Source organism: Manis javanica, chromosome 14, assembly GCF_040802235.1.
Source record: "Manis javanica isolate MJ-LG chromosome 14, MJ_LKY, whole genome shotgun sequence".
Taxonomy (NCBI): Eukaryota; Metazoa; Chordata; class Mammalia; order Pholidota; family Manidae; genus Manis; species Manis javanica.
Window position 1 is genome coordinate 80873828 of NC_133169.1, and position 21818 is coordinate 80895645.

The following is a 21818-nucleotide window of genomic DNA, read 5'->3' on the forward strand; positions in this document are numbered from 1 at the left end:
GCTTCCATTACAGGAGCCAGGGGCCCCCATCTTGCCCGTGTGTGTTCCTCTGCCTCCCCACTCTTCTGTGAGGCCTGAACCACTCCTGATTTATCCTCACGGCTCCAGCATACAGTAGGCCTTTAGTCAATGTTTGTTGACTAACTGAATGAATTTTTCTTTGTGAAAAAAAGGTCAGGGCATCAGCTAATTGTGCAGTGGGGGTGAGGGCAGTGGGCCAGGGTGGGGCCTAGGAATAAGTGCAGGACTTCTGGGGCCCTCTGGGAGGTGGCCTGGAAACTTAGGGCAGGAGTCTACCCACACAGAGCTCCTGGCACTTTCTGTTCTTCCTTCTGCAACTCCAGGCAGTGCAGAAACATGTGGAGAAAGCAGATGGGCTTGTTGTAATGTGAGCTGACCTGCTGTCATTCTCTCAGCGGAGGCCTGGAGGCGTTAGTACAGCTCCCCAGGGCCCTGGCGTCATTCCTAGAGGGTGTTTTGGTCTTGGGTGGGCTCATCCTTTGTGTCTGTAGCTGCTGTGACCAGAGCAAATTAGTGGGTAAGCCTCAGACCGAATGTCATCCCCAGGGAAGCCTCTTCCTCCCTTCTCCCTCCTCACACCCTCCTCTGGGTCCCTGGCAGGGGGCACCGAGAGTCCCACTAGGAAGCCTGTGCTGGGCATGCAGTGTCTGCCAGGACAGAGCCCACGCTGGGAGGCAAGAGCCAGGTCAGGCCATCAGGTATACACCTGCAGGCCTTCGTTAGGACTGGTGAGCCACGGAGGGCAGGAACATGGCATTATGGGGTTTTGGAGGCCAACAGAAAACCAAGGTACACATCACACTGGGCAGGCTAGGTGAGTGAGACATATAAGGCGGAGGTTGGCAGTGAGAGACAGGGACAGGTTGCTAGCGCAGGGTAGCTCGGATTTGGGCTCACGAATGCTTGTGATTGTGCTTTTTTGACTTCCGACACATTTTGCTTTCCTAAGGGAAAATTCTTAACGGGGCAGCTGAGTCCAGTGTGTGTCATTATGACCAATGCCTTAATGTCTACCCTCCTGGTGAGCTCTAACAGGAAGCAGCCACGCTGGTCATCCTCGTGCCCAGACCATGCAGTGAATGCTCGTGATGTCTTAGTTGTGTGAGTGGCTGAGTGGCCTCAGTGTTTAGCCAGCCCAACAACTTCTATAATCATAATTGTGTGCCAGCAGCATCTTGAGAAGTGAGCCAGTTCTTCCTTTCCCCTCCAAGAGGGACTTCACAGATGAGAACAGATTCTAAAGGTGCCATATCTGCAAGTTATCAAAACAAATGGACTCTTTTCTCTCAAATGAACTTAGAATACTTGATCTGGACTGAAGAACAGACCAAGTGAATCTTGTGACTTCGGCCGCCTACCCAACAGCCATTCTCCCTTTCTTTCTAACAGGACTCCAGCTTTGTTTGGAGAGCAATGTGCCCAGCTCTGGGGACAAGTCATCATTACTGCCTGTCATGTTGGAAATGATCTCAATTTGATGTAGCTTCTAAGTACTCTGTCGGGCAAGCTGTCCAGAGGTCATGAACAGAAGGACTCAGACGAATTTAAGACAATCCAATCACCCAGCTTAAGAATAAAATTTAAAGCTTGCAGTAAGAAGTAAGGGGAAAGTGAACCCATTTAGAGTGAGGTGCACACAGGCTGGGGGAACCCCGTGTCCCTGAGCCCCAAGCCCCACAGTGTTCACGTTCTCCCTGTCTCCGTCTGTCTCTCTGTCCTCTCTGTCAGCTATCACCCTTCCCTGCTGGCAGTGGGGCTGTGAGAACAGGGTGGAGATTGAACACAGGGGGTCAGCAGACAGACGGTGCCTGGAGCCAACAAATGCTCCATCAAAGAAACGGGGCACATACCCCTGGCTACAACCGTAGCATATGGATGCCTCTACGGGCAGCTAGGGAAGGGCACACAAGGGGTCATGATGGGACCAGAATGTGGGTCACCAAGGGAGTGGATTTGGGGATGACAGCCATCAATCAGGAATTAGCATGCTCTTTACCTTAATAAGTTGGCTTTTCCATCCCTTTCTATCTACAAGTAACATTCCTATGTTCTTGCATCCTTTTTGATCTATATTCACCATTCCTTTCCTTCAATCTGTGTCTAGCACATCTTGTAAGTTAACAATTTACTAACTATATTTAACATATATTTTGAATTTTTCCTTTTTTTTTTCTTGCCTTCTCCAGAAGACTTAAAGATCCTCAATAGTAAGTCAATACACGTTATGTTCTAGGACAACCTTCAGCAATCGTGAGCCTTCTGTGTGGTCATGTGATGCATTTCTGATCCCAGCAGGCGTTTTTTTTGTTTTTTTTTTTTTGCAGTTTACATTATTTTATTTATTTATTTTTTGAGAGGGCATCTCTCATATTTATTGATCAAATGGTTGTTAACAACAATAAAATTCAGTATAGGGGGGTCAATGCTCAATGTACAATCATTAATCCATCTCAAGCCTAATTCTCGTCAGTCTCCAATCTTCTGAAGCATAACGAACAAGTTCTTACATGGTGAACGAATTCTTACATAGTGAATAAATTCTTACATGGTGAACAGTACAAGGGCATTCATCACAGAAACTTTCGGTTTTGATCACGCAATATGACCTATAAACAATCAGGTCAAATATGAGTATTCGTTTGATTTTTGTACTTGATTTATATGTTGATCCCACATTTCTCCCTTTATTATTATTATTATTATTATTATTTTTAATAAAATGCTGAAGTGGTAGGTAGATGCAAGATAAAGGTAGAAAACATAGTTTAGTGCTGCAAGAGGGCAAATGTAGATAATCAGATGATCAGGTGTGTGCCTATGGACTGAGTATTAATCCAGGCTAGACAAGGGCAGCAAAACATCCACGGATGCAGAAGATTTCTCTCAAAGCAGGGGGGGTGAGGTTCTGAGCCTCACCTCTGTTGATCCCCAAATTCTCACCTGATGGCCCCCCTGCGACTGTGCCTGTCTTAGGTTGTTCCTCCCTTGAGGAATCTTACCCGTCTCTGGCTAACCAGTCATCTTCCGGGGCCATACAGGGAAATGTAAAGTTGGTAAGTGAGAGAGAAGCCATATTGTTTGAAAAGGTTAGCTTTTTACTTCTTTGCAGATTTATGCCCTGTGGCTTCTATGCCCAGCACTTGTCTCGAGGTATCTTTACCACCTGGAGGAATTATGATGCTCGGTAAATTCGATATGAGGCACGAATTCTATTTAAGGGTTGTAATTAGGAAGGAAGAAGAAAAGCTATAGAGGTAGCATATGAAGGAAACATGGGAGGATTGATTATTTCTTTGACATATCTTCTTGTAGAGTACCTTAAGTATGTATAGGTTTTAAACTACTAACTAATTTGCACACACATATTAACATAATAGGAATACGGTGACATAAACAAAGCAAATCTATAATTACCATCCATCTCCAGTGAAGCCATGAAAACCATTTAGGCACCCTAGGCATTTGTGAAAATCTATCTATGATATGATGGATATTGTCCAACTGTACTTGAACAGTCTGAGAGAAATCAGACAAATTAAAGCAGCCCATTTCTGGGATCTGTTCACATCCCATATGTTCTTTTAACCGTAGATAGTCTATAGTCATGACCCTCCCAACTCCTGGTTGAGTTCCAACAGTACAGATCCGGTCAAATTTGTTGTCTCACTGTATGCACATGCCTGCCTAGACATCTCCCTCCTCATTCCTACGGCAAGTCCAGGAGATGGTGGGGTGGATGCAGCCACAACCGCAGCATCGTCCGGATCCCTGTGGAGGCTTTTTGATGATCATCCCCCGGCACAAGTCCTCCAGAGAGTGCTGATGCCGGAAGCTCCTCCTCATATGGTATCTTAGTTCATTTTCTGGGTATCCAAGCTAGGCCTTGATCTTCTGCGTAGAAACAAACAGACCCTTTGCCCACACTTTGACATGCCCTCTATACCACTGTGCAGAACTCATTGGAGGTCAGTACACAGTAACTGCTTTTTTTTTTTTTTTTATTAAGAGAAAGGAATATTATCAGAAAAGAGTACCTCCATAGCTGATCATCTGACACCCTTTAAGTGATCAACATTAAGGATATTTAAAGCATGCGTTGATCTTTGATTTACCAATAGTTTTATCCTATCAAGGAGTAATCCCCCTTTTCTTTCTTTCTTTCTTTTTTTTAAATTTTTAATCTACACTTACATGAAGAATACTGTGTTTACTATGCTCTCCCCTATATCAGGTCCCCCCTAACAACCACATTACAGTTACTGTCCATCAGCTTAGCAAAATGTTGTAGAGTCACTACTTGTCCTCTCTGTGTTGTGCAGCCCACCCTCCCCTTTCTCCCTCCCCCCCATGCATGCTAATCTTAATACCCCCCTTTTTCTCCCCCTCCTTATCCCTCCCTGCCCACCCATCCTCCCCAGTTCCTTTCGCTTTGGTACCTGTTAGTCCATTTTGGGTTCTGTAATTCCGCTGCTGTTTTGTTCCTTCAGTTTTTCCTTTGTTCCTATACCCCTCAGATGAGTGAAATCATTTGGTATTTCTCTTTCTCCGCTTGGCTTATTTCACTGAGCATAATACTCTCCAGCTCCATCCATGTTGCTGCAAATGGTTGGATTTTTCCACTTATGGCTGAGTAGTATTCCATTGTGTATATGTACCACATCTTCTTTATCCATTCATCTACTGATGGACATTTAGGTTGCCTCCAATTCTTGGCTATTGTAAATAGTGCTGCGATAAACATAGGGGTGCATCTGTCTTTCTCAAACTTGATTGCTGCGTTCTTAGGGTAAATTCCTAGGGGTGGAATTCCTGGGTCAAATGGTAGGTCTGTTTTGAGCATTTTGATGAACGTCCATACTGCTTTCCACAATGGTTGAACCAATTTACATTCCCACCAGCAGTGTAGGAGGGTTCCCCTTTCTCCACAGCCTTGCCAACATTTGTTGTTGTTTGTCTTTTGGATGGCAGCTATCCTTACTGGTGTGAGGTGATACCTCATTGTAGTTTTAATTTGCATTTCTCTGATAATTAGCGATGTGGAGCATCTTTTCATGTGTCTCTTGGCCATCTGTATTTCTTTTTTAGAGAACTGTCTGTTCAGTTCCTCTGCCCATTTTTTAATTGGGTTATTTGTTTTTTGTTTGTTGAGGCATGTGAGCTCTTTATATATTCTGGACGTCAAGCCTTTATCAGATCTGTCATTTTCAAATATATTCTCCCATACTGTAGGGTTCCTTTTTGTTCTATTGATGGTGTCTTTCGCTGTACAGAAGCTTTTCAGCTTAATGTAGTCCCACTTGCTCATTTTTGCTGTTGTTTTCCTTGCCCGGGGAGATATGTTCAAGAAGAGATCACTCATGTTTATGTCTAAGAGGTTTTTGCCTATGTTTTTTTCCAAGAGTTTAATGGTTTCATGACTTACATTCAGGTCTTTGATCCATTTTGAGTTTACCTTTGTATATGGGGTTAGACAATAGTCCAGTTTCATTCTCCTACATGTAGCTGTCCAGTTATGCCAGCACCATCTGTTGAAGAGACTGTCATTTTGCCATTCTATGTCAATGGCTCCTTTATCAAATATTAATTGACCATATATGTTTGGGTTAATGTCTGGAGTCTCTAATCTGTTCCACTGGTCTGTGGCTCTGTTCTTGTGCCAGTACCAAATTGTCTTGATTACTATGGCTTTGTAGTAGAGCTTGAAGTTGGGGAGTGAGATCCCCCCTACTTTATTCTTCTTTTTCAGGATTGCTTTGGCTATTCGGGGTCTTTGGTGTTTCCATATGAATTTTTGAATTATTTGTTCCAATTCATTGAAGAATGTTGCTGGTAATTTGAGAGGGATTGCATCAAATCTGTATATTGCTTTGGGCAGGATGGCCATTTTGATGATATTAATTCTTCCTAGCCATGAGCATGGGATGAGTTTCCATTTATTAGTGTCCCCTTTAATTTCTCTTAAGAGTGACTTGTAGTTTTCAGAGTATAAGTCTTTCACTTCTTTGGTTAGGTTTATTCCTAGGTATTTTATTCTTTTTGATGCAATGGTGAATGGAATTGTTTTCCTGATTTCTCTTTCTATTGATTCATTGTTAGTGTATAGGAAAGCTACAGATTTCTGTGTGTTAAATTTGTATCCTGCAACTTTGCTGTATTCCGATATCAGTTCTAGTAGTTTTGCAGTGGAGTCTTTAGGATTTTTTATGTACACTATCATATCATCTGCAAATAGTGACAGTTTAACTTCTTCTTTACCAATCTGGATTCCTTGTATTTCTTTGTTTTGTCTGATTGCCGTGGCTAGGACCTCCAGTACTATGTTAAATAACAGTGGGGAGAGTGGGCATCCCTGTCTTGTTCCCGATCTCAGAGGAAATGCTTTCAGCTTCTCGCTGTTCAGTATAATGCTGGCTGTGGGTTTATCATATATGGCCTTTATTATGTTGAGGTACTTGCCCTCTATTCCCATTTTGCTGAGAGTTTTTATCATGAATGGATGTTGAATTTTGTCAAATGCCTTTTCGGCATCTATGGAGATGATCATGTGGTTTTTGTCTTTCTTTTTGTTGATGTGGTGGATGATGTTGATGGATTTTTGAATGTTGTACCATCCTTGCAAACCTGGGATGAACCCCACTTGGTCATGGTATATGATCCTTTTGATATACTGTTGAATTCTGTTTGCTAATATTTTATTGAGTATTTTTGCATCTACATTCATCAGGGATATTGGTCTGTAATTTTCTTTTTTGGTGGGGTCTTTGCCTGGTTTTGGTATTAGGGTGATGTTGGCCTCATAGAATGAGTTTGGGAGTATTCCCTCTTCTTCTATTTTGTGGAACACTTTAAGGAGAATGGGTATTATGTCTTCTCTGTGTGTCTGATAAAATTCCGAGGTAAATCCGTCCGGCCCTGGGGTTTTGTTCTTGGGTAGTTTTTTGATTACCGTTTCAATTTCTTTGCTTGTAATTGGTTTGTTTAACTTTTGTGTTTCTTCCTTGGTCAGTCTTGGGAGGTTGTATTTTTCTAGGAAGTTGTCCATTTCTTCTAGGTTTTCCAGCTTGTTGGCATATAGGTTTTCATAGTAGTCTTTAATAATTCTTTGTATTTCTGTGGAGTCTGTTGTGATTTTTCCATTCTCATTTCTGATTATGTTGATTTGTGTTGATTCTCTTTTTCTCTTAATAAGTTGGGCTAGAGGCTTATCTATTTTGTTTATTTTCTCAAAGAACCAGCTCTTGGTTTCGTTGATTTTTGCTATTGTTTTATTCTTCTCAATTTTGTTTATTTCTTCTCTGATCTTTATTATGTCCCTCCTTCTGCTGACTTTAGGCCTCATTTGTTCTTCTTTTTCCAGTTTAGATAATTGTGATGTTAGACTATTCATTTGGGATTGTTCTTCCTTCTTCAAGTGTGCCTGGATTGCTATATACTTTCCTCTTAAGACTGCTTTCACTGCATTCCAGAGAAGTTGGGGCTTAGTGTTGTTGTTGTCATTTGTTTCTATATATTCCTTGATCTCTATTTTGATTTGTTCATTGATCCATTGATTATTTAGTAGCATGTTGTTAAGCCTCCATGTGTTTCTGAGCCTTTTTGTTTTCTTTGTAGAATTTATTTCTACTTTTATACCTTTGTGGTCTGAAAAATTGGTTGGTAGAATTTCAATATTTTTGAGTTTACTGAGGCTCTTTTTGTGAGCTAGTATGTAGTCTATTCTGGAGAATGTTCCATGTGCACTTGAGAAGAAAGTATATCCTGTTGCTTTTGGATGTAGAGTTCTATAGATGTCTATTAGGTCCATCTGTTCTAGGGTGTTGTTCAGTGCCTCTGTGTCCTTACTTATTTTCTGCCCGGTGGATCTATCCTTTGGGGTGAGTGATGTGTTGAAGTCTCCTACAATGAATGCATTGCAGTCTATTTCCCTCTTTAGTTCTGTTTGTATTTGCTTCACATATGCTGGTGCTCCTGTATTGGGTGCATATATATTTACAATGGTTATATCCTCTTGTTGGACTGAGCCCTTTATCATTATGTAGTGTCCTTCTTTATCTCTTGTTACTTTCTTTGTTTTGAAGTCTATTTTGTCTGATATTAGTACTGCAACCCCTGCTTTCTTCTCACTGTTGTTTGCCTGAAATATGTTTTTCCATCCCTTGACTTTTAGTCTATGCTTATCTTTGGGTTTAAGGTGAGTTTCTTGTAAGCAGCATATAGATGGGTCTTGCTTTTTTATCCATTCTATTACTCTGTGTCTTTTGATTGGTGCATTAAGTCCATTTACATTTAGGGTGACTATTGAGAGATACATACTTATTGCCATTGCAGGCTTTAGATTCGTGGTTACCAAAGGTTCAAGGTTAGCTTCTTTAGTATCTTACTGCCTAACTTAGCTCGCTTATTGAGCTGTTATGTACACTGTCTGGAGATTCTTTTCTTCTCTCCCTTCTTATTCCTCCTCCTCCATTGTTAATATGTTGTGTGTTTTGTTCTGTGCTCTTTTTAGGGGTGCTCCCATCTAGAGCAGTCCCTTTAGGATGCCCTGTAGAGGTGGTTTGTGGGAAGCAAATTCCCCCAGCTTTTGCTTGTCTGGGAATTGTTTAATCCCGCCATCATATTTAAATGATAGTCGTGTTGGATACAGTATCCTTGGTTCAAGGCCCTTCTGTTTCATTGCATTAAGTATATCATGCCATTCTCTTCTGGCCTGTAGTGTTTGTGTCGAGAAGTCTGATGTTAGCCTGATGGGTTTTCCTTTATAGGTGACCTTTTTCTCTCTAGCTGCCTTTAAAACACTCTCCTTGTCCTTGATCCTTGCCATTTTAATTATTGTGTGTCTTGGTGTTGTCCTCCTTGGATCCTTTCTGTTGGGGGTTCTGTGTATTTCCGTGGTCTCTTCGATTATTTCCTCCCCCAGTTTGGGGAAGTTTTCAGCAATTATTTCTTCAAAGAGACTTTCTATCCCTTTTCCTCTTTCTTCTTCTTCTGGTATCCCTATAATATGAATATTATTCCTTTTGGCTTGGTCACATAGTTCTCTTAGTGTTGTTTCATTCTTGGAGATCCTTTTATCTCTATGTCAGCTTCTATACGTTCCTGTTCTGTGGCTTCTATTCCTTCAATGGCCTCTTGCATCTTATCCATTCTGCTTATAAACCCTTCCAGGGATTGTTTCACTTCTGTGATCTCCTTCCTGACATCTGTGATCTCCTTCCTGACATCTGTGATCTCCCTCCGGACTTCATCCCACTGCTCTTGCATTTTTCTCTGCATCTCATCCCATTGCTCTTGCATTTTTCTCTGCATCTCTGTCAGCATGTTCATGATTTTTATTTTGAATTCTTTTCCAGGAGGACTGGTTAGGTCTGTCTCCTTCTCAGGTGTTGTCTCTGTGATCTTTGTCTGCCTGTAGTTTTGTCTTTTCATGGTGATAGAGATAGTGTGCAGAGCTGGTACAAATGACCGCTGGAAGAGCTTCCCTTCTTGTTGGTTTGTAGCCTTTTCCTGGGAGAATAGCGACCTCTAGTTCCTTGTGCTGGGCAGCTGTGTGCAGACAGGGCTTCTGCTTCCTGTCCGGTTGCTATGGGGTTTATCTCTGCTGTTGCTGTGGGCGTGGCCTGGCTGGGGCTGCTCCTCCAAAGTGGTGGAGCCCTGTTGGAGGGGGAGCAGCTGGGAGGCTATTTATCTCGTAAGGGGCCTCTGTGCTCCCTGCTGCCCAGGGGGTTAGAGTGCCCAGAGATCCCCAGATTCCCTGCCTCTGTTCTAAGTGACCTGTCCTGCCCCTTTAAGACTTCCCAAAAGCACTCTCCAAACCAAAACAACAACAGCAACAATGAGAGAGAGAACAGAAAAAAAAAAAAAAAAAAGGAAAAAACACGTGATTTTTTTTTTGTCCTCAGGCACTGGTCCCAGGCACCCGCTCACTGGTCCTGCTCCCCTGTCTCCCTAGCACCAAGGTCCCTGTCCCTTCAAGGCTTCCAGAAAGCACCCTCCCACCGGTCCCGCAGGGAAAAACACGTGATATTCTTTGTCCTCAGGCGCCGGTCCCAGGCACCCGCTCGCCAGTCCCGCCGCCCTGCCTCCCTAGCACCGGGGTCCCTGTCCCTTTAAGGCTTCCAAAACGCACTCGCCAAAAAGAGAAAAAAAAAGGGGAAAAATGCGCGATTTCCTCCGTCCTCAGGTGCCGGTCTCAGGCACCCGCCCACCTGTCCCACAGGGAAAAATGCACGATATTCTTTGTCCTCAGGCACCGGTCCCAGGCACCCGCTCACCAGTCCCGCCGCCCTGCCTCCCTAGCACTGGGGTCCCTGTCCCTTTAAGGCTTCCAAAAAGCACTCGCCAAAAAGAGAAAAAAAAAAGGTGGGGGGGAAATGCGCTATTTTCTCCGTCCTCAGGTGCCGGTCCCAGGCACCCACTCACCGGTCCCGCCACCCTGCCTCCCTAGCAACGGGGTCCCTGTCCCTTTAAGGCTTCCAAAAAGCACTCGCCAAAAAAAAAAAAAAAACTGCTCCGGTTTCTTTCCACCCGCCGGGAGCCGGGGGGAGGGGCGCTCGGGTCCCGCCGGGCCCGGGCTTGTATCTTACCCCCTTCACAAGGCGCTGGGTTCTTGCAGGTGTGGATGTGGTCTGGATGTTGTCCTGTGTCCTGTGGTCTCTATTTTAGGAAGATTTTTCTTTGTTATATTTTCATAGCTCTATGTGTTTTTGGGAGGAGATTTCCACTGCTCTACTCATGCTGCCATCCTGGCTCCGCCCCCCCCAGCAGGTATTTTTAGGAGGCATCTGGAAAAGATTTTCTTCCCTAAGAAAAGGCAGAAGCAATGCGAGCGCAGAGCCCTTTGTCCCCTCCTTCCTTCCTCCATCCTCAGCACTGAAACAGTGGCTGGCACATAATAGACACTCAACAAATAGTCGGTTGAATGAATGGGTGAATGGTACTGGGGCTCAGCTTTAACATCTATGCTGTGTCTTCTGATAAAGCTTCATTTCTAAGTCCAGAGTTGGGAAGGTGAAAGCAGGATGGTGAAAATGAATATTGTGATGATCATTTAATTATATTACTATTAAAAGCAGCTAACCTTTATTGAAAGTTTCCTTGGTGTCAGAAATGGTTCTAAGCATTTCACGTTTAATCCTCGCAATAACCAAATGAGGAGGAAGTGAGTACTATCCTCATTTTGTACCTGAAGACACTGAGGCACAGAGTGTAAGGGAATTTACCTGAGGTTGTTCAGCTGGCAAGTGGTGGTCCTGGAATCTGAATGTGGGCGACCTGAGTTCAGAGTGCACACATGTAGATACAGCACCGCCTGTGTTAGTTTCCTATTGCCCTCGCAGCAAATTATAACAAACTGTGGGCTTTAAGCGAAGCACATTTGCTGACTTACAGTTCTCATGGTAGGCAGCCCAACAAATTAAGTCCAACAACTTAATACGGCCAAAATTAAGGTATTGGCAGTGCTGCTGTCCTCCTGCAGGCTGTAGAACAGATTTCCAGGCCTTCCCAGGCTGAGAGGCTGGCTGCAGTCCCTGCCCTGTGGTCCCTTCACTCTGGTCTCTGCTTCCGCTGTCACATTGCCTTCTTCAACACTCCTGACTCCCTCTTATAATGACTCTTGTGATTACAATGGGCCCATCTGGATAATCTGAGATAATTTCTCCATGTCAAGATCCTTAATCACATTTGCAAAATCCCTTTTGCCATGTAAGGTAACATACTCGCAGGTTCTGAGGATTAGGACCTGGACATCTTTGTGGGCCTTGATCCTGTCTGTGTGGGTCCAGTACGCTGCGCCACACCCGGCCCCGGACCAAAGGTCCGGAGCCCCGCAGCAGGCCCGCCCCACGCCAAGGAGCTCAGGCCTGTCCGTGCAGACTTCTGCCCGCTTTCATAGAAGTTTCTGTCTTACCTACCTGCTCTCAAGTACCCCTGCTGCCAACCCCTAAGCAGGGGAGGAGTACTTAGTAAACCAGTAGTAAGAACCAAACAGGTGAGGTAGGGGGCCTTGGCCTCTTGCCCCTCAGTTCATCTAGGTTGGGTTCTATACGTTAATCAGGTCCTTAGTTCTAGTTCCCCTCCTCAGTCAGCTGGCTCTGTCCTCATGTGTGTGTTTTCTTTACTGCTACTTTACTTTTATTTCTACTCCTAATTCAAGTCAGAGTAATTTCTCTTAGCAACCTTGAATTCATTCTTGCAACCTCTGCGGACAGCCCCTGGTTCCAGGTAAAATTCTGCCTCGCAGCTGCTCGGACTCAAGGCTCCGTGCTTTCCCCGGGTTCCTTCAGCAGCAGCCTCTTCCAGACACGTTTTGTCTGTCGGAATAAATTCCCCCCAGAGATGTGGTTTTCAGATTTATTTTTAGCTGCAGAAGAACCATTTGTTGAAATGAAAGCCCGATATATAAAGCAGATGGAGTGGAGCTGCTTGGGGAGGGGTGGAGCCCCCCGTCTTCCCCACCCTTCCCCAGTTTGAAAACCATGGCTCTGCAGACCCGCCCACTTTAAGTCTTGCCCTGCAGAGTTCAGTTTGCTTCTGCTCAGTTAACTGTCTGCTTTCCTGAGGGTTTCCTCGAGCGCCTTGGCCTTCGTGAGGCATTCTTCCTCTTTGTCTTCCTTTATGCTCTTCGAAGGTCACAATTTTCCAAATAAGCAAAACGTTTTAAGTTCCTCATCCTCTGCCTAGCACGTCACCCCCTGGGGCTTCCTCTCACCTGCTTGTCACCCACCCATTCGTGGCTGCAGGGATGGAGGCCACGCTGAAATTGGCTGGCCAGCTAGTGGCCCATCACCTGACCTCCTCTCCATAATGGGAGCATCTTAAGTACTCCACGTTTATAGATTATAGCTTGCTGGTTACTGGACAGTTAGCATATCTTTTTCTAGAGAATTTTGTTTGGTAACAAATACCTTGGAGGAGCAGAAATGTTTCCGCTTCAGAGAGGCCCAGGTTCCAACCTGCCTGTGGGGGTGGGGGTGGGGAGGAGGCGTGGGCAGACCTCTGACAAGCCACATGGGCTCCTTTGTAAAGCTGGTATCAATCCCTGCCCTTGGGCCCTCCAGGCCAGCTTTGAGGTGGGGTTTCCCCCTCAGAAAGCAGCTCTGGACCATGGGGGTTGCCCCAGGGATCCCCATAGCCTCAGGTCCTAGGGACCCTGGGCGTCTCTATGGCCCATTTACTGGTCCCCACCCCCAGCACCCTGACTCCCATAAGCTTAAACTTCCAGGCCTCTCATCACGTGGGTTCCAAGTCCTGCTCTTTTCTCACTCTGAATAAGTAATTACTTCCAGGCCTAATCTTGTATTTGTAATTGTGTATTCTTTTCCTCAAAGAAACCTTCTCAGTTCTGTAAGCTTCAGATCCTACCAACCCTGGATGCATCCCGTGGCCTCAGGAGTCTCCCGGGGACCCAGGGATCCTGTGCTGGGGAGCCTGTTCTGTGGGAAAAACAGAGACTCTCATCTTTGAGACTTTCCACGGCATTCCTAGTACTTGTGTATGGGGTATCCATGCCAAACACTCTGGGGGAAAACAGGGAGGCCTAAGTTTTGACCTGCTTCCCATCCCAGCTGCAGCGTGCGCTTCCACTGTGGGACTGTGGGGCACAGGACTCCCAGAAACCCACGAGGCCAGGGAGAGCCTGCTTTCTGCTGCTATTCCCCTTGTGCCCCAGGCTCCTGTGTCCAGCTTCGGTGCAAATTCTGGCCAGTCTTTTTGGAAGAAGGATTCAGAACAGGGTTCCTTCTCTCCACGACAGCTTTTCCAGCAGACCTGGATTCCCGGTTTAGCCTCTAACTGACAATGCTGCCAATGTACTGAAATTCCTAAATCTGGCTTTTAAGTGTCATGTTTTGCAAAATGGGAGTTTGCCTGCCTGGTTAGGTTAGCTTGGGGCCTGTGCACACAGTGCCTGGGGCCCAGCAGGCTCCTCCTATCTGCTCTGCTCTATACCACTTGGCAGCCGTTGGTACAAGTCAGATGTGAAAGCCAGAGATGGCAAATCCTATTTAAAAATGGGTAGCGGCTCTTCTGGATACAGATGGTGGGTTAAAGCCTCCCCACATAACTTCTCTTTTTCAGTTCTTAACAACACTAAACAGAAAGTAGATAAAACCACAGGGGAAATTTATTTTCAGCAATCCACACAATACCCTTCAAATTTGGCATCTAAAGAAAGATACAGAAAATTTTGGAGCAGCAAAGAGTGGCTCAGCACATCTCTACTCCCTACCCTGTCCTCTGTGCCCAGAAATGGACAATCCTGAGCATTGTCCTCAGCACTCCTGAATCTGAAAGGAAACAGGTGTGAATCATGTCCTATATTCTCCCCCTTTGAGGCAGCAGTATTGAACAGTGTGCTGGGGAGAAACGGGGGAAGCAAGCGGCATGATCCATGGAGCTGACTCGGCTGGTGGCATCTCCAGAGCAACACCCCAGCTTGGAAAATTGATCCAAAGCCCGAGTTATCCCCCTGCCTTGTAAAAGGTGTTCACTGTCCTTCTCTGCTGCCCCAGTCAGGTGACAGGAGCTTCCTACAGGACAGTAATCAGAACCTCCCGAGAGCAGCGCACAGGTACTCCAGCAGAGCCCGCGCCCTGCTTCCGCTGAGCTCTCTTCTCTCCTTCCCTCCCCTGCAGACTACCGAGAAGTGCACAACATCCAAATACCCAGCCTTTCGTTTAGCTCAGAGGGAAAATCATACTGGTATCACATAGTGGGGAGATGGCCAGGAAGCCCCCCTCTCCTGCCATCCCATTAGAGCAGCAGAAAGAAGGTCTGGACAGAGCCACCAAACCAAGATGAAGAGAAATGGATGCAAACACATGTCAGCAAACTCATGATAAAGAGAGGGAAAACAGCGGGCAAAAGACAGGCTCCTCCTCTCCTCCCAAAAAGGAAATTCCTTAAACTGTTTCACACAAGACATGAATTTAATGAATTAGAAGCTTAAAGATGGGATGATAAAACAGAATTGATGGGAAGGAAACAAACTGAGGACAAAAACCACATCATTATAGGACAAATAAACACATTAGTACCAACAAGAAAGAGAACTGACCACATTGAAACTCAAATTACTGAACTGGGGCAGCTAAACAATGTCAAGAGATTTAAGAAATTAGCATTAACAGAAACGGAATAATACAAAGATGATCCAGTATAAGGATTAACTGTATCTCTGAAGAAGAGAAACCAAAAATGGAGCCAAAAGAGAATGTCTAATGCAGAGAAAACAACACTAAAACTGCAGATTGAAACATTATGTCCAGAAAAGCTTGATTGGATGTTTAATACTAAGACATGCCTTAGTTAAATTACTGAACAACAACAAAAATGATGAAGTGTGACATCTTTAGGCATACAAGCAGGAAGGAAAGGTCACCTACATGGGGAAAATACAGGCTGTTTTCATCTTTTTACCCAGAAGATAAAGGAACAAAAACTACCATAGTCTAGGGGAGAGTAGGTGAGACCCAAGGATATAACTCCCGGCCAAGATATAGTCCAGTGTAAAGGCAACAGACATTCTTAAGCATCCAAAACCCTTCTTGAAAAAACAGCTTAACAATGAAATGCAGCCCATGAAGACATGAACTGAAATAATTTGCAAATAAAGTAGCCTTGATAAAAGGACCAGTGATGAGCTTTGAATTCATTTAAATCTAGAATGTATTCCAAGTAACTATGCAGTTATGTTTCTACAGAACAGAGTTTGATTGTCCTAAACCTGGACAATGTAACAATAATAACATAAGTAATAGGCAAGGTCAAGATACATAAAAAGACTGAAAGAATCATGAGAGCTAACACACATACACACACACACACACACATAATTGAAATGTGTAAGTTAAAAAAACAACTCCAACATCCTAATGTTTTCACCATTTTGTTGAATCTTGGAGGTAACTTTCAGGAAGTAATATCTCCTGTGGTCAAGAAATATTATTTGCAGTTCAACTCTTCCTTCAGTTTCACTTATTTTAAATTCAAGTAAAATAATATTCAATGCTTTTTATGAAAATAGCATCTGTATTATGGTCCAATTCTTATAAAATCTCTCTATGGTCTCTCCTATCTGTAAAAATGCATAGAAAGCTTTCTGGAATTATGTAATGATATATGTCATTTCTGTGGTTGATTCTGAAAGGTAGTATATAGCTTATTATTTCCTTGTCACTTTTTTATATTTTAATTCTCCAATAAATAGATAAAAATTTAAACATATTAGAAAAAATCTTTTCAGGCATCTCATTGGAACAGAATAAATAGTCAAGGAACAGACTTAGCAGAGATTGCTGTCTCCCAATGTTTACTCTCCTAACATTTTATGGAATTTTTAGTTGTGTATATGATGGCCAGAATAAAGACCATATTTCCTAGCTCTGGCCAATGGGATGTAAGCATATGTGACATGTGGCAGCTTCTGGACTCATTTTAGAGTGTTCACTCATTTTCTCTTTATCCCCGTAATTCCCTCCTGCCACCTGGAATGCAGATATGGCCATATGGGACCATGAGGTCAAGGCCTTTCAAAGCAAACTAACAGGTGTGTATAGAATGTCACACCATCTAGCTGCCTACCTGGATAATGTGAGAAAGAAAAGAAAATTCTGTCTTGTTGAAGTAAATGAACCTCATCCTAACTGATCCACAGCACTACAGACACATTGAAATCTAGTCTGATACTATTGGCACTGTATAAAGATGAAATGATTGGTGTGGCACCCACATAAACAAATGGACCTAAATGTGACAAGAGATTTTAAACATTAAAACATAGTTCTTCTCTGCCAGCAGCCCACATACGCACCCATTGCCTCATGTGACAAATGACTGTTGCATTCACCTTTGTGTCCCCACAGGTATTTTAAAAATACAAAGAGAATATCTATGAACTTGAGGTGCAGAAGGATTTTTAAAAAGAGGTTTATGGTGAAAACCATAACGGAAATAATGGGTAAACTTTACAACATCATTTAAAACTTTTGTAGGACAAAAAAAAATACTAGAAACAAAAGACAAGCAATAGTGAGATCTGTCGTGTTCAAGTTCAGTGCGGTGCTGGGCAGGTGTGTGGACTGGGGGCAGAGGGGTGGTCAGCTAAGTCTGGGGACAGCTGCATATTTCCTCTACCTCTCTGACAGGCAGTGACAATTCATATTAGCTTATCAAAAGATCTGAGGACTTCTACAGAAAACTTGTTCCTGTATGGAACTCAGCATTCTATATGCACAGTTACTTCACCATGGGACCACTGTGTGTGTGTGTGTGTGTGTGTGTGTGTGTGGTGTGTGTGACATCTATGAACTTCTCCTGGGTGTGTAAGGAACACTTGGAAATGCCGCTGCCTCATGTGAGAAATGATTGTTCGGTCATCCGTGTGTGCTCTCCCTTGCTGAGTAGTTCTGACCAGCAGCAGCATTGGATGGGGGTGGGGGGAGAGGGAAAGGAGGGAGAGGGAGAGAAGGAGATGGGGAAGAGGAAGAGGGAGAAAGAAAGAAACGTGGGGTTGGGGAAGCAGGTGTACATTCCCCTTGAGGAGGAAACATCTCCCCGAGAGAAGGAGGTCAGCTATAATCTGGGCTTTGCCTTCTCACAGACACCAGCTGGGACGGCTGGAAGTTTATTTTGAAATATGACCAAGTATGGGAAAAAAAGATCATTTTAAAGATAATTTAGGGCAGATTTCAGAGAGTTGTGATGCAGAAAATGGCAGTTGGGACAGATTTCTTGCCCGTTATTGGAAAATAAAAAGGAAACAGAGAAGGTCAGGATGATGGATTCTGCATTGATTCTCCACTCTCCTCCCCTCTCTGGGCTCTGACGTGAAGGGCTTTGTAGTCTAGAGAGGGAAGTTTATTAAGCATTTTGTTTCAAGCATCGTTTAAAGCCCTTTACATATTTTATCTTGTAGGGACTATATTATTCTCATTTTTAGGATGAGGAAAGGGAGGCACATTAAGTAAACTGTCTAAGGCTAAAAAGCTAGCAAGGGATGGAAGCAGGATTCCAACCCAGGCAATAGGTCCAGCTCCGTTTACCACTGCTCTGCCCTTTTCTTGCAGATAAATACGGTAACAGCACGTGAAACACCGTCATAGAGAGCATAGAGAGGAACAAAGTGAAAACCTGAGTCAGAAAGAACCAGAGGGGTGTCAGTTCATCTTAATGACAAGCTGCAGTTGGCCTGGGAGAGAAGGGAGATGAAAACGACTTCAGGGTTAGGTCGGTCTGAATGCCAGGGGAAGGGGCAGAAAGGGGGCTCCTCTTAAAGCCAAGTGCGCCAAGTCCAGATACAGTCTTTGGTCACTTCCAGGCAGCATACGGTTCTGAGTAGAAGGGACAGGCTGGGTTGTTTCTCAGAAGATATTAGAGGGTGAGGAGGGGAGGTGTGGAGGGTGATTCCACCCCCAAAGGGTTCCCAACCACTCCCTCTCTTCTGCAGGTTCTTGATGTATTGTTAGTGTGAGAAATAGCAATAAATTGAGCTTGTTATTTTTTAAGAATTTGCTTTTGAAAGCCTTTCTTTAAAAAATTGTGTTAACTGTTTGGATTAGTAACTAGTATGCCTAATCCTCAGCTCTCTAATGACATGTAGTTTTTTTGTATTGTGAAATTAACTTTGTAAGATTTTGTATAAGGCATGTGCATCCTGGTGAAGTCTTTTAGTTGCCACCTTATGTGTGTCTTTGGCCTTTAAATCTATTTCTTGAGTGTTTTAAAAACTGGGATTACTTTTCCTTGAGTATTTGTAAGGAACTGAATGTTTGTTTAGTTGGTCAAGCTAAATGTGCTTCACTGAATGATTGTAACTTTTTGAAAGATGGTGAAGAGCTAGACAGTATTTGGGTGGGGAGAATAATCTTTGACTTACCCGGTTGACTACTGGTTCTAGGAGCACCAGTATGACCATTTGGATGCTGCTGACATGACGAAAGTGGAAAAAAGCACGACTGAGGCCATGGAGTGGATGAACAACAAGCTGAATCTGCAGAACAAGCAGAGCCTGACCGTGGAGCCGGTTGTCAAGGCAAGAGATATAGAAGCTAAAATTAAGGTAATTTACAGCACTAAATATGTCATATTCTTTTCTTACCGGCCTTCCTATTTATTATTAATAGTCCTTAAAATGGCGTTTAGGAGGGGACTTCATGATTGTACCTTAGCTTCTGGTTTGGGGATTGGGTGAGAGAGGGTGGACTTGGTTTACTTGTCATGGAAAATTTATTTTAAAAGAAGCCACAGTTTTCTCTCTGACGATTCTAGGAGCTGACAAATATCTGTAGCCCTATAATTTCAAAGCCAAAACCCAAAGTGGAACCTCCAAAAGAGGAGCACAAAAATGCAGAGCAGAATGGACCCGTGGATGGACAAGGAGACAGCCCAGGCCCTCGGGCTGCGGAGCAGGGCGCAGACGCAGCGGTGCCTTCAGATCCAGACAAGAAGCTTCCTGAAATGGACATTGATTGATTCCAGCAATTGTTTATATTAAAACAGACTATTATAAAGCTTTAAGTTGTCAACTTTGTTCTAAATATCAACTAGAGCAATCAAATACTGGAGATTTCTTAGTCAGTTTTTAGGGGGCTTGAGGGGAGGGGATCTATAGGTAATGTATGGAACATTTTGACTTCTAGATAGCTAGATACGGAAATTAAGTGCATTGTATCTTTTTCATAATGGTACTATTTAGAAGCTTAGTCAGCCTTACTGAGCTTACGTTTCACTCCTTTTATGTTTAATCATGCTTATTATACAAAGATAAGTTTGTTTTGGAAAGTTGAGTTATAGCAAAAGCTGTAACTCGCTATCAGGCAGACTTTTCGTTATGAAGTGTATGGCAGGAACTCTAACTGGGCTTCAAAAATTGGTTGTGGAGATTGCCACGGACTCCCTGCCTGGTGTGGGGAGGGGGGGGTGCCCCTTATTTCTGAGGGCTGGAGTGTGGTTCGGTGTGGATTACATAGCAGCAGAGAAGAGGTGTGCACTGAGTTGATCCACACCCTACTTCCTCTCCACTTCCGCCCTCTCCCCACCATCCCCAGGAAGGAGCCCCCAGTGCAGACGCCATGTGCTCTCCTGGGAAAATAGACCCTTCTGCTGGGGCATGTTGCTGACCAAGGATTCTAGACCTGGAGGCTCTCGGAAAAATTATGTCACTGAAAGCATGTTCGCTGATAGCCTAAGCATCCAAGTCTTAAGTAATTTTCTCTTTGGAAGGTTAGAATTGGGTAGATGTGTTGTCAGATGTAGGGATGGTAAATTTAATCGAGGACTTGATTTCTTGTTTATTATGGTGCAAAGATTTGTATCCCGGCCTGCTTATTCAGGTGAGAGATGTGTAAATTTGAGGTATAGCTTCAAGTCTTAGGACAAATAGTTAAACGTTCTTTGTAGCTCATTCACAGTCACTTGTGTGTTAAGTGTTAATATCTGTCATGAACCGGCCAATTTGTATGTGATAAACAAGTGACAGATCATACAAAAAATTTAAGAGACTGGATTGTACTGGATGAGTCTGAAATTAGTGTTACAGACGGGTGGTGCCTGACTTCAGTAACACCTCATTTCTGACTGTGCAGACGACATCGTTAGCTGCAGAGCATTCCCTGTGACTGTCCTTTGGGGTGGTGTCGATAGGAACGAGGCATTTTGGAAACCCCAAGGGAAGCTGTGTCAGAGGCCAGAGCTGGTACCCGCCTTAGAAACTCAAGCTTTGTTGGTTACATTTTGGATCTTCATAGAAATCCTTCCTCTGTATAACAGAGTGCCTCTGTTCATGTTGGCTTATGTTAGAAATGAGATTACACTTTGCATATTTACAGTAAGTCTTTGTCCATATCTTCACTAAAAATTTTTAGTGTTGGGAGCTATAAAGTGCTACAGAGAAACTGCTTAGAGAGAGCGACGGTGGAAGTGTATTTATGTTGGTGTGGGAGCTTCAGGCAAGCCAGGATGTGGCCCTACTCTTTGAGCACCTCTATCCACTCTCTGCCTGTCCTGCTTCAAGAGTGCCAGCTGGCCTGCCGGGAGGGCAATGGCTACTTCGCAGTGTTGGCTGCAGGATGGAGCCAATTCTTATGCAACTGACTCAGTCCTTAATGGCCATTTCTTCTAAAACAACTTTTGTGTGTGGGGGGGAGGGTATGGGTGATGAATTTGAAGTTTAAACTAGAAGTAAAACGATGTGGTCTACTTGCTCTCTGTTTATTCAGGCTTTAAGACCAATTGGATGTACATAGACACCCCAGAGAGAGTGTGATAATGACTTGTGTGCAAACAAGTATTTATCCAGGTTGCGTTATCTGAATTGGTTTGTTAAAGCTCCAGGCCACATTCTTACACTAAAAAACATTCAGTAAACATGAGACAAGTTTAGGAAAAATTAATAAAAGAAATCTGTCTTAAAACACTCAATGTTTTCCTTAATTTCATGACAAAGGGTGGTGTGTGTGTGTACGTATGTATGTATGTATGTGCTGTAAATACTTTTCTTCAGAGGTGAGAGCCCTCTTAGATGAGTTGCAGTTAACTTTTTTTTATTAAAGTATCATTGATACACAATCTTGTGAAGGTTTTATATGAACAACATGTGGTTTCAACATTCCCCCATATTATCAAGACCCCCGCATCAGCCCCTGTTGTATTACGGTCTTACCAGCGCAGTAAGAGTTGCGGTTAACTTGTCAGAGACCTCCACTCTCAAGAACAGTTGAGGCAGAGCACATTGGGTGGCTGGAAGTTGCTTTTTTGTACTCGGCATATCCCACGTTGAGTCTTGGCCCAGTTCTCTGATG

General features: G+C 43.8%; 1 long non-coding RNA gene across 3 annotated transcripts in view; it reads left to right on the forward strand.

Annotated features, from left to right (window-relative positions):
* LOC140846075 (uncharacterized) overlaps nucleotides 1-21438 on the forward strand; it is a 41344-nt gene extending 19906 nt beyond the window's left edge. For 2 of the 3 annotated variants that reach the window (XR_012124960.1, XR_012124959.1), the window contains exons 3-4: nucleotides 18917-19078; nucleotides 19288-21438. This is a non-coding gene — a long non-coding RNA (uncharacterized lncRNA). Of the gene's footprint in view, nucleotides 1-18132; nucleotides 18247-18916; nucleotides 19079-19287 lie in introns of those variants that run through there. The other variant, XR_012124961.1, reaches the window with a different exon arrangement.
* The last annotated feature ends 380 nt before the right edge of the window (nucleotides 21439-21818 follow it).